Below are 12,962 nucleotides of genomic sequence, written 5' to 3' on the forward strand. Positions count from 1 at the left end.
ACAGGAGTAATAAGCTCGCCCTCTTTCTTCCCCTTTATTTCTTATTTCCATATCTCGGTCAAAACTTTCGATGCTTTACGAGATCCTTAACGAGAAAATAAGAGCTTATTTGTTGGACGGTATCCATGTAAATCAAGAGGAACTTTATTCCTTACAAGCTGCTCGAAAATTTATATTATGAATAAAGTAGCGCGGTCAAACTTAATCGTATCGTCGCATAGTGGGGCCCAAATGTGGCAAAAAACAATTTTCAGTAGAAATCACATATATATATATACCTTATTTTTGTATTTTATAAATTTCAGCATCACAGTGCTGTTCTTTGAAAGTTAGGCTATTATAATCCTTACTTCCAGTGATACCTAAAAGAAATTTCAGTGGTTAATGAAACATTCAATTAAAATGTTATTTTAGTTCTTAAAACCTTTTTATTTATACGAGCTCCTCTCTTTGTCATTAATGACTTCTATGTAGATTTTCATTTTATTAATTCATTACGTTTTTGTCATGGAGGTTAAGAACTTTATAATTTGTTATTATCGTAGTAGGACAGCATTTAGATTTGTTTTATTTATTATTAATAAATATAAAAGACATTGTTTGATATTCAACATCGATAATTTAGCACTTGACTATTTCAAAGATGAAGCATTTTCCCGCGTTAATAATGCTTAGCTTGTCGAATCGCAGCCAACCTCCAGTCGATGCCGAGTCGAACGTATCGGTAAGATACGGTGGATTATTTTCGCGCGTTAAAATAAAACTTTCAATGCCTGCAGAAAACATTTGGCGAACTAGTATTATCACCGATTGATGTTTTAATTGCTACAAACGACGAAATATAAATTCCAGAACAATAACGAACGGTATAAGTTATTACGTCGTCACATTGGAATTGTAGGTTACTTTTGTAACATCGTCGTAATATTTACGAGTGGGACACGACTTAAGTGAAAAATATCGAGAGAACATTACAAAAATCGAGATATCTGACAACATTTGTTCGATGGTGATATACTACACGTGAAACGAAGTGAGGTTACATGGTGCGTATACACAATGATACGCGTAATATATCGATGGTAATATACGACGTGTGGAACGAAATGAAGTGACAAAGTGCATTCAAAAAGTGATACCACGAACCTAATACTGATTATAGATTCTAGATTTTGATTATGGATTAGGATATATAGTTAATATGTTTTGGAAAAAGCAGGTTTCTAATAGTTCTCCCGATTTTCCTTCGATATTTACGTGACGTGTGCGAAATAAATTGGCGGGAAAGCACATCGTGTAAATATATTTCGAAGATACAGAATATTGTTCGTAGATTCTAAATTTCGTTTGTCAATTGCGATATTTAGTTGACATAGCTTGGAATAAGCAATTTTTTATTAGATTTCACAGTTTTATAGTAGGTTTCATAGTTTTTCTTCGATTTCGATGTGACGTGAGCGAAATAAATTGGCGGGAAAGCACATCGTGTAAATATACTTCGTAGATACAGAATATTGTTCGTAGATTCTAGATTTCGTTTGACAATTGTGATATTTAGTTGACATAGCTTTAAATAAGCAATTTTTTATTAGATTTCACAATTTTTTAGTAGGTTTCATAGTTTTTCTTCGATTTCGATGTGACATGTGCTAAATAAATTGGAGGGGAATGCAAATCGTATAAACGTACTGCGTAAATACAGAATATCGTTCGTAAATTCTGGGTTTTGACTGTCAGTTGCAATATTTAGTTGACACAACACCGAATAGGCACTTTTTTAATAGTTTTGTCAATTTTTTTTCGATTCTGCCGTGACATATGCGAAATAAAGTGGTGGGAATGAAATTCTTGTAAACGTACTGCGTAATTACACAATATCGATAGTAGATTCAAGATTTGGATTGTTAGTTGCGATATTTAGCTAATATATTTTAAAGAGGGCAGTTTTATAATAGTTTTCCAAAGTTGTCTTTCATTTTGGCGAGTCATGTGCGAAATAAAGTGACGGGAATGAAATTCGTATAAACGTACTGCGCAATTACATAGTATCGATTGCAGATTCCAGATTTCGACTATCAAATTCGATATTTAGTTATCATAGTTTTGAGAAGACAGTTTTTTAATAGTTTTGCCGATTTCTTTTTTCATTTCAACGTGCTATGTGCGAAATGAAGTGGCGAGAGTTCAAATCTTATAGTCTTGTCGCCTAGCTTCCGGTCGATGGCGGAGCAACTGTTTATTTATAATATTTTTCTGATTTCAGGTAGTTTCAGCTAATTCTTTTTACGAAACAAAGTGGAGACTTCAATCTTTAAGACGTCATAAGGATAAATGCTGAGTGGTCCTGAATGGATAATGAAAAGGTATAATGAAAATTGAAAACATTTAAACTATTATTGCTAAAAGAAAATATTGCAAAAGAGAATTTGAAACTTTTCTCCTAACCTCATTTAAAATAACTTTTCGCAGGTTTTCGGTGCATTGGCCCCACGTAGCATTTATAAAGAAGGATGATAGCCTCACGTAATTTGGAAGTCGACTCGTTCAAAGTCGCTCAGTGATTTTATAAATGGATGAATGTAAAAGAAACTGTTACTATATCATACTACATAGTTCCAGTTAACTATTGTAAAAAAAATTTTGTTTGAAACTTAATTTAAAATTACTTTTTGCAGGTTTTCGGTGCATGGGCCTCACAATCCATCGTTTGGAAAGCAATTCGCCTGACAGAGGCGGCCAAAACGGGATGACGAATTCGTGCTTATGAGGGTGTAATGTCTCGGACACGCCTGTTGGACGAGCGCCAAGAGTTACAGTTGCATTTGGACATCGCGGCCCGATCGCGGTAACGTTTAGCTGTTCGCCAGACACCACGAGCGAGTTAATTAAGCGGCTGTTCGTTTTCTCCTCTCCTTCACTCCGACAGGATAGAACTTTCGTTCTCCGCAACTTTTCACCTTGTCTCGCGGCTTTCACGCGATCTGCGCAACTAGCACCGACCGTTTCGCAAAAGAATCACGAAGGGAACATTGATCAGGGCGGGCGTGAATCTTGCGAAACCCTCCCATCGCGAACAAATTAAAATATCACGGTAACTCGGTGAGTTCCTCGTACTAACTTCGCTCAGTCGGTGGAAAAAATTTTAATTTCTTGTAATTAGCAACAAGTGCGAGTGGTTAATTCCGGAGCGCGATGATATAGCGGTCAAGCGTGTGCTGTTTTACGACGGCGGCCAAGTAGCCGCGTCACGCGATGAAATATCGCGCAGACGTAGAGATCCGCGTCGTATAAAGGCGTCCGGGATTTTAAAATTTAAACGATAATCATTCCTCTTAGTACGGACAGGTATTCCACCTGTCTTGGACTTCATTGTCATCCCGCTCGTATTTTCCTCACGCGAGCAATACGAATTGTCGGTCGCGAGCACGCGGCCAGAGGTAGATTATCGTCGACGGCGTAGCAATTCTTGCGGCCTGACACGGTGTAATATTTCAACGCCGCCTTGACAATATTTTTCAACGTTCCGAGCTGCTTGGTGGGTATATCACGAGAGTAGGAAATATCAGCGGATGACTGTAGCCTCATGTGCCGTTCGGACATGATTGCTGGAAGATCGTGATAGCGTCGCGCGGCACGTTCAACTTCTTTTCGTACAGCGAAACTTCAGCGTTAACCTTTGCTTCCTTCCTGGAAAAATCTCGATCGCGACCGTTATCATACGGGCGTTGCTCGACGTTCCAGCGTCGGTAGGTATTCGATATCGCGAATTCATTTATCATGGTTTCAGAGAAACTACGTGATCATGCTGATCGAAGCATCGAAAAATTTCCGTGTACGAAGAAACGGTAGGAACGCAGGTTTAGATGACTCGAAGGGTTAAGTTAAAAGTTAACAAATAAATTCCTGGAGGCATGAATATATAGTAAGAAGGGAAAAAATTAATGAATTATTGGTTACTATAGCAGAAAGGTAATTAGTGGAAATGCTAACAATCGTGAATTTTCGACCAAGTTTTGGCAAGCATTGACTGGCTGTATAAAGGCCGCAACATCGAAGCTCATTTGTTGATTTCACTTCGGATCGGACAGATGGAAATTTTCACTGGGATAGGTAGGAGATGCGAATGCGGAGGGTGGAGGTCATCAATTAGTACCATGGGCCACAATCTACCCCCTCGGGTATTGTAATAATAACTTTTTAATTATTTAACAGTTTATTATTCCAATATAATTAAAAAGAACTTGATATAATATCTCTCGTAGATATTATATCGAGGTATTTTTATAATAATTGAATTATTTGTATACACACGAAATATTTTTGAATTGCAAAAAATTTGAATTTTAATTTGAAACTGTTTCAATCATAAATAAAATCCTTACCTCGTTAATAATATATCGTTGTTGAAGTAAAATCTACTGCTTGTTAATATTTTATTTTATTACTGTTTGCTCGATTCCATGTTGCATCATCAGGTTTACTTTCCCATTTCTTAGATCGATATTCCTCGTTTCTCGCAAATTCCTTTCCGTTTCTATCGTTTCGCAATCCTCGTTCATTTCCTTTCACCTCGAGATATTTCGTCGTGGGATGCGTGCGCCTTAGTTTTAAGTAATTATACGTTAAATACGTAGGCTAAGTTCATTGTGCGCGTTTCCCATATTAAGATAGGCTATCTACCTCGCAGCGAGAAATAAAATACCTTTATCACTTTCTTTATATTACTTTCTCTTACTAAACAGAGAATATACACGCATATTTTTGCGATTATCGTTCCACGATCTCTCGATGGAACCGATTAGGCTAGGCAAAGTTCTTCCCTATATTCCAGAATTCTATGTTTGTAAATAATTTTCCCATAATTCGATCCTAAACCTTCTCGAGTCTGTCCGAGACGTGTCTGCCCAAGTCTGTCGATTCGTAAGACGTCGGAACGATGATGCTTTCGATTCTAAGATGAGGGTCTGGGACCCCAGTCGTCCTGTGTACCTGAGCGTATATACACTATCGAGGTATGGGCCTTGTTGTACGGACGCACGTATCGTGCCTGCGGTCAGACCTCATGGGAAGGTTCGTTAATTGGTTCTTACCCCGTGGGGTAGGGCTACGGTGTATCCAGCTACTAGATCGTCGAAATAGTTTCAAATTATATTCTAACCATTATAAAGATCCGAAAGCTATTACCTCCGTTAGGGTTCCAGTAGTTTTTAGAACATCAATTCTCTGTCGGTTCTATTCCGGTTCTACGATTACAGGATTACAGGAACCGACATTTCCAGATACGAAATAGATATTTCAAAAATCAGAATCGTAAAATCTTTTTCCTCGTATCATTTTTGCCCTTCACAACTCTCTTAGAAAAAGTCTCGACGAAGTTATTACCAGTTATTTTTGAAACAGTTTCAAACCCTCCGTATTCCCTATACACAAGGGAGGTAAATACGCGATTATAGGAAACGCGAATGATCGCAGGTAGGAGTAGGAATCAACGCGAATATGGTGTAAGAAACGTGGTGCCTTGCGAGTTGTAGTCGGTAACGGGTGTTCCCGATTGTACGAAACGCAGGGGGTTCTTTCTTTCAGCTTTCTCGAAAAAAAAGAACGACGACCCTTGCAAGAACGGAAAAGCCATCAGCGCTGATAAATAAAATGTTAGCGCTGCACCGTCGCACCGACTGTCTGCTCTGGCGCGTATTCTTATTAAACGCGCCTGTATACGTATATATACGTACACTTGAACCCCGTGCTTTTCGCCTGGGGTGCGTTAGGGGGTGCGTTAGGGGGTGCGTGGACGATGTGGCTCGGTGAAGCACGCACACGTATAGGACCCAGCCACCCTGACTCTCTCTCTGCTGTTGCAGGCTGCTGCTGGCTGCTGCTACCGCTACCGCTGCTACCAGTGAAACGCATGCACTCCAACCAAACAAAAGCGACCTGTGCCACCCTTACCCCTTTCCACCTCCAACAGGCAGCTTTGTGCTGCTCTTACGTAATACTCCGACTTATGTCTACCTATACTGGGTTGATCGAGCTCGCACGACCTCGTAAACGTAGAATTCCGACAAGTGCCAAGAAAATTAGCGAAGCGGACGTCCATCGCATGCACGGTAACTCAGTTTCGCTGGAACGTTGGAATAAATTCGCGTTTCGTCTTGCGCAAAGGAAAAGAATGCGCGATGCTTTCCCTCGGTGGGTATTTACCTCGTCGCGTCTCGTCTTTACGATTCGACGAGAAGACGGCGATTTTCGCGAGCGTTTGCGAGCCGTCGACGATTGGAAGAACCTCACAATGGCAAAGTCTCGTTTGTCTGGGTGGCGTTCACCTTTCACGGCGACACCCTTTTCTTTCTTTCTTATTTTCAAACGTCGCCACGGAAAACAACGCAGAAATCTTTCTTCTTCTTTTCCAATGCATCGCGACGTCGACGCATCGTTTGCATCCTCAACAATCCGACGAGTGGGCTGACGCGAAAGAACACGAATGGCCAGGGCCAGCCGCGCAGTCCCGCTACATTTTCTTCTTCCGCGTCATTATACCGCCTTCAGACAAAAAGTTTCGCCTGGCAGATTTTCTTTCCACGCGTCACCCCTTAAACGAACGAACGACCGTTTACTGGGGCAAAGTGAGCCACCATCCATAATTATTGTCACGCATACGAGGGGCCGCCGCGTAATATCCACGTCGCGCAAATTCGCCCGAGTTTATAACGGTGGAATGGAAATTATCGTCATTAATGACAGGCTGAAAGTGCGCGGCACCGGTATTCGTTTCGACCCGCAGCCTCCTCTTGACTTCTTGACGACGTGCGCGTAAAAGTACCAAGAAATCGTGACATGGCGGAGCGGCTTTTGCGGCGTTTATTATGTGGAATGTAGGGAGGACGAAGTGGCACATAATTTTTACGAAAGAGGAGTTTGACTCGATTCAGGGGATTCAATCCGTTTGCCTTTTACCTCTCATTTTCACGTGCGTTTGACGCCAACCCCGTCTCTCTTCGTCGGCCACGAGATATTCAATTCTTTGGCCGGATTTAGCCTTACTTCGGATTCCCTTTCTGTCTCGGTTACAGACCCGAGTCGAAAATGCACGCGGATGATTCTTTTCTCGGAGCTCACCGTTAACGAAACAATTTTACCTCCGCGGACACGACACGAGTTTCGCACAGATTCTCCGGCTGCGAAGCAACGGGATGACAACTGGACAATCTCCGTAACGAAACTCGTTTAAACGTACCGTGACTGGATGCACGACCGCGCGAATGCATTGTGTGCATAAACCGCGTGCACGAGCTTGAGGGAACGGGTGAATCGGAAACCGGCGAAGGATCGAAGAATCGGTTCGTAGTTAGTCGGACAGGTAACGAAACGAGCCCTAATAACGAGGCGCTCGGCGCGGAACATTTTCGCGAATAATTTTGCACGCAGGGACTAGGCAACGCGTTGGTTCCTCGCGCCGTCGTGACCCTCGAGCGTCGATTTTAATTGATTCCCGCCCTCAGGCGTTAACGAAGTCCACTTGATTTACACGCCAGCTGCATTTGCGCGGTATCGTTGGTGGTATACACGTAGCACAAGGGAATTGCAAGTGTTGGCGCCGGCGTTTCCAATCTCGTATTCTGCGTCCTAGCATAGCGCCATTCCGAGCAGCGGTTTTTACCTCGTGCCGGGGAAAAAGCCGCGCGATACTCTGCCGACCGTAAACACGAGAAAATTATCGTAAGCTCGGCTAAAAGGTGGCGGCGACGATGTAACGCCAGCTTTCTCGTTGTTTATGCCTTTTACTCGGTGCAAATGGCGGAGAAAAACATGGGCAACATAAAGTGGCGTCGTCTGTTCGTTAGCGGCCGAGTACAAATTTCCGATACAACTTTTCCTACTAGCTGAAGATAGTCGTTGACGCATTCGGAGTCTCGTCTCGGGATCGAGGCATGACGAAGGAGCAGCGTCGTTTTCGTAAATCGTTTCGAGATGGATCAACGAGAGAACGGTCCGGACGTGGACGAGTGCGAGGGTGTGGATCGATCGAAAATCGATCGCGTGGGCGTAGAACGAGATCGGAAAGAGCGGTACTGTTGATCGGGCGCTTGTCGTACAATGTTGCACGCAGCAAGCTGACCCAGGGTGAGAGAGGGAGCGAGTGAAACAATGGCCAGGTTGTGAGAAGGGGTACGATTCGCGGTCGTAGAAAGCAGAATAAAGGTGCCAGCTAATGTGATATATGGGATCGATTTGAATCCAGCGTTTAAGCCGCGAGCCATAATTCAATCTCAATCGTTTTCTTCTCTGTTCCTTCGTTTGACTGCTCTTTCTACTCGCTGCTCGCTCTCTTTCTTGCACTCGCTCGTGTAGTATACCCCAAGGGCACCTTCGATACTCGATATATACTTAGGTACATCCGAGCTACTCTCGTACTACCTGGTCGTGCATCTTATAATATATACGCATATCGCGAATCGTTGACTCCTTAAAGTCTCGTTCACACCGCGTTTTCGACGATGGAGATACATCGAGCCACGCTTTCCCTCCTACGCCAGGCTAAAAGATATCTTTTCATCGATTCCAGCTCTTCTCCACGCTCCGATTTATCATCTGGCGCAACGTGCGATCGAATCGAACGATCTTCCCGGTGAAATTCAATCGGGCAGCGTTTCGAATTACCCGCGACGAAACGAACGTTGAACCACGCGTATTTTGACCGCGTCGTGAAAATTAATTTAGAATTCACAGAGGGTAGTGATAAGATGCACGTTTGGAGAGGCGTTACACGCTCGGTGACGCTCGAGTCTCGTATCGCACACGCATTCGCTTTTATGCAGGAATGTACGTGTAAGAACGCGTGTCGAGTTGTCTGGGTTGGGGCATATAAGAGACGAAGAGCCGACGACATTGAGAGAGGGACTCCGAGGGTAGTCTGTCAGGGTCCCGAAATAAGGTAATTAATATTAATGCAGATGGCTCGCTGATGGAGCGTAAAATTCGGACAGATTCGAATCCGTTTCATTTCGTTTGATTAAAAATTCCTGCGCTTTCAAATTTATCTCGCCGCCAAGCCGCGTTTCGATTGCTACATCTTTCGGAGCATTTCGGTGCATATTATATTAAGGTCATATATCGCAACCGAGTCGAATAACTGGTTTCTTTTGTATACGCGTATTTATTATCGAGAAATCGAGATACGATACCGGAATTTATTAAATTCGCCGTGCCGTTTCGCATATCCCAGAAAAACGCTCGATACCACTGCGTCGTAGTTTAAATGTTTCCCGCTTAAAATTCAATATGCTCTTGCCACTTACCTCTTACGTACGGTGCCCGTTCGAAGTGCCGCGTGCAGCCTCTTAATAAGCGGAAAAAGTTACTGCCACGACGCTTCGGTGACCGCGAGTCACGCAGAAAACTCGGAACGTCCCGTACGATTGCAGCGGCGTACAACGACGGTAATCAAGCTAATAATAAACGAGGTAAAAGAACGAAATCTCTCCTTCTGTTTATAGGAATATCATCGTATCCAAGGACAATGTCCAGGTACGTACCGATTCTCCGTACGCTGTTTACACTGACCGGAGTAGGGATCGACTCTCGCGGCAGTGGTACAGGGGATTTCGAGTCCGAGAGAAGGAGAAAAAGGACGAGTCGACGAGCGGAAAGGAGAAGGCGAAAGTTAGTGGGGGAGAAAGAGAGAGAGAGAACGAGAAAGGGACATGGGGTCCCGTATACGTTCGTTTCTGCAGAAGAAGATGAGGAGAGGGCGGGGGGGCATCGGTACGGGAACCGCGCGGGCAGTGCACGCGCAGCCGCCGGGACGCGCGCATCCCGTGTGCATTCGCGCTCTTCCAACACCGCAGGAGGAGCCCGCGAAATCTCGATTAACACGGCACTGTGCAACGTGCCTCGCGACTGTGGTGATCACCACACGATATACCGCTGTCCTGGCTCACCACCAACGTTTCTCTACATTCGTCGAGTTTTCTTTCGTTACCGACGCGTCGCCGCGAGAATGAGGAGACGAACGATTCGCCAGAGCGATCGCAGCGACGCGAAGTTGACAGCGGCGTTCGAGACCGGCCGGTACTCGACCAACTTCTCGAAAGTCGAACGCGATAATCGCGAGGTGACCGCAGTGACCGTTTAACGAAGCGTGAAATACGTAGAATCCCTCGAAGCCAGGCTGTTCTCGACGACGCGAGGTTATGACGCGATTACTTTTCGTTCGCTGTGAAAGGTAAACAAAAGCGAGGAAGCGCGTCACTGCTGCGCATTCTTTCGAAGGACGTTCAGTGTACGGCTCGACAGCGGTGAATTCGGTCGTGTCCGAACGTGTCGCGCGCGCATCATCGTGAAAGTATCCTTCGTGCGTTTCGTCGAGTATCGTTCCTTTACCACGTGCTTTTCGTTACGCGTTGCATCGAGCCGAGAGAAAGGAATAAAGAGAAAGAGAGAGTCGCGTTATTTCGGGCACGGATAATCGTGGCGAGTGAATAATACGCGAGTGTCACGCGGCATTTCGTCGTCGAAACGTCGTCGTCCGTTGTAAGCAACCTAACCTATCGTTTTCGCGCGAAGAAGCTCGCGATTACATCGTTTCGGGTGCGAGGAATTTTCGTAGAATTCGCGATCGCGAATTTGAGAATACGCCAGTGGAACCGGTTATATCGTGGGAGCCGCGGCGAAGGGCCGGTTTCGATAGAAGGGAGAAATCGGCAGGAAATATTGCCGAGCGTTCGTGTCGACGATCGTTGGTCGTTTTGGCGCGGCAATGGCGCGGAAGGGGGCGCAACAGGAATTCGACGGTTGTGTATGAAATGTGACGGCAAAGTGCGATCGAACAGGTGCATCGAACGAAGCCCTCGGACGACGATGAAGCATCGGAGAGTGACCTTACTTCGCAACGAATAGCTGCATTCCGCGTGCCTACGAACGGTGAGTTTTTATTCCTAATATCTGCTCCAATAATATAAAACGGTTCGTCGGTGACTCGATATCGCGTTCCCTCGGGTCTCTTGGCCCGTCGATACGCAGTTGGTGGCTCAAGGTTATATTTACAATCGCGAACATTGCCACGAAGGATCTCGTTTACCGATTCGTCCCGTCCCGTGTTCCAAGAATTTTCGTATCCACGCGGAGCTGTATATTTACAATCTCGCGTATGAAGAAATACAGGCGTAGATTTTTCCGGGTCAACGATTCTCATACGTCTCGTATAGCGCGTTTGCAAAAGGACACGGCTCGTAATTGTCGCCGTAAGATTTACGGTCGTTTAACCTCCTAGCAAAGTATATATTATTGGAAGGGATAGTTGCGACACTTAGCGCCGTCTTTGAAAGTGCAGCCACTCGACGAGAGTATCGCGCGGGTGAGCATCCGTTGCCTCGTCCTCGTACACTCGCTATCTTCGCGCTTGCCTCTCTTCTTTCACCACCTACTCCTCCGCTCTCCGTCTCTCTCCGTCCTCTCTGTCGTTGCCGCCCACCGATCGGTCGTCGTTTTTTCTTCTCGGAAGGGACTCGCCGAGTAGCGAGAATTAACGTCGAGTGCGCAAGGGATTTCGAATCAGTAGCTATTTCCGCTATTGTCGCGGTGGCGTGTGTGCGCTCGCTCGCGCGCGCGCGCGCCCGCGTTCCGACCCCTCGTCGTATCCTGCACGCCGTAACATGTCTCGAACGCGATTTTTACGTCGAGATACATCGGGAACAATACCGGCGGGGCGGTGGTTCATATCCAAGGATGTAATTATTCGACGATAGAGACTAATAGAGCGAACCGGTACGCACGGTGGGAACCACAAAGGAACAAAAACACCGGGGGAAATCCGCTGGAAGACTCGTGCATCGCGATACACGGTGTACTGTCGCGCCCCTTTAGGGAAAGGTCTGGCACTCTAATTTCACCGAGGTACGGCCTCCTCCGTCGTCCACCTCCGAGTCGGTTTTCGCGGTCTCCGCGTTGGTCGACGGAAGGAAGGCCTCTCGCGAACAGAGAACTCTTCAACGACGCTGTAGTCTGTGCACGCGATGGGAAACGGCCGTGTATGCAAGACGAAGCCGAGAGTCGAATAGCTTGTCCCTCGTTCGCTTCCTCTTCCTCCGGCCTAGTTCGGCCCGTCGAGAGATAAGCGCGTAAGAGATGAGAGGGCAAGAAATACAGAATTCCCAGTTCGCGTGTTCGCAGACGAGAAAGGCTGAAAGGGAACGGCGAGACGCCGCGGCATTGGCAGTCGTTAGGTTCTTCGGGGGGAAATCGGGGGTAAGGAACCGGAAATTGGCGAATATCGGGAATATCGATACGACACCGATGTTTGGCGATCCGGTGGCATGAATGAATAAGCTTAGACGGTGGTTACATGACCGTTTAACCAAACGGGGGACGGGGGCGCGGCGCTTGTCTTTCGCCCCCGAGTCCGAACTCTATTACGTATAAAACAATATTGGCACGGTCGCGTCAATGGCACCGATGTTTATAACTAATTACCGACGGCGAAAGGGAGAGCCAGGGAAACGCAAACGGATGGGACGGAGAGGAGAGACGGTCGTTTGAATAACATTCGCCTGAACTAGGTAGACAGACAGAATGGAGGAGAAAGAGCGAGAGAGAGAGGGTGAATTAGATGAGGAGGAGGGGCGGCGAAGGGGAGTTTCATTTTGAACGAGGAGCATTCTCTGCGCTCGTCCGAGCTCGATCTAAACGGGCAATATTAGCTATTGACTTTGGCTCATGGGGTTTGTCGATGGTCGGCTAAGTGATGGCATTGGTTCGGACCGTTTGGTACAGGGAAAATTTCCATCCCGTCTCGTCTCCGCGATTGATCGCGATTATACTACCGGCTGGGCGAATTCCGCTAATTTTTCTCGTCGACGAAACCACCTGGCACACCGTAGCACGTCGACGAGGTGAGCCACGACGAGCACGGTTTCTCGCTCTTTCCGCGTTGCTTTTCCCACCCACGGTATTCGATTCGGTTCAGC

General features: G+C 45.9%; 1 protein-coding gene across 1 annotated transcript in view; it reads left to right on the forward strand.

Annotated features, from left to right (window-relative positions):
* The first annotated feature begins 10,884 nt into the window (after positions 1-10,884).
* Positions 10,885-12,962, forward strand: part of LOC108547278 (uncharacterized) — a 295,432-nt gene continuing 293,354 nt past the window's right edge. Inside the window, exon 1 of the mRNA XM_017899726.1 lies at positions 10,885-10,920. The gene's annotated coding sequence lies outside the window, so the exon portion shown is untranslated. The remainder of the gene's footprint in view (positions 10,921-12,962) is intronic.

This window comes from Eufriesea mexicana, unplaced genomic scaffold, assembly GCF_001483705.2.
Source record: "Eufriesea mexicana isolate 0111107269 unplaced genomic scaffold, ASM148370v2 scaffold967, whole genome shotgun sequence".
Taxonomy (NCBI): Eukaryota; Metazoa; Arthropoda; class Insecta; order Hymenoptera; family Apidae; genus Eufriesea; species Eufriesea mexicana.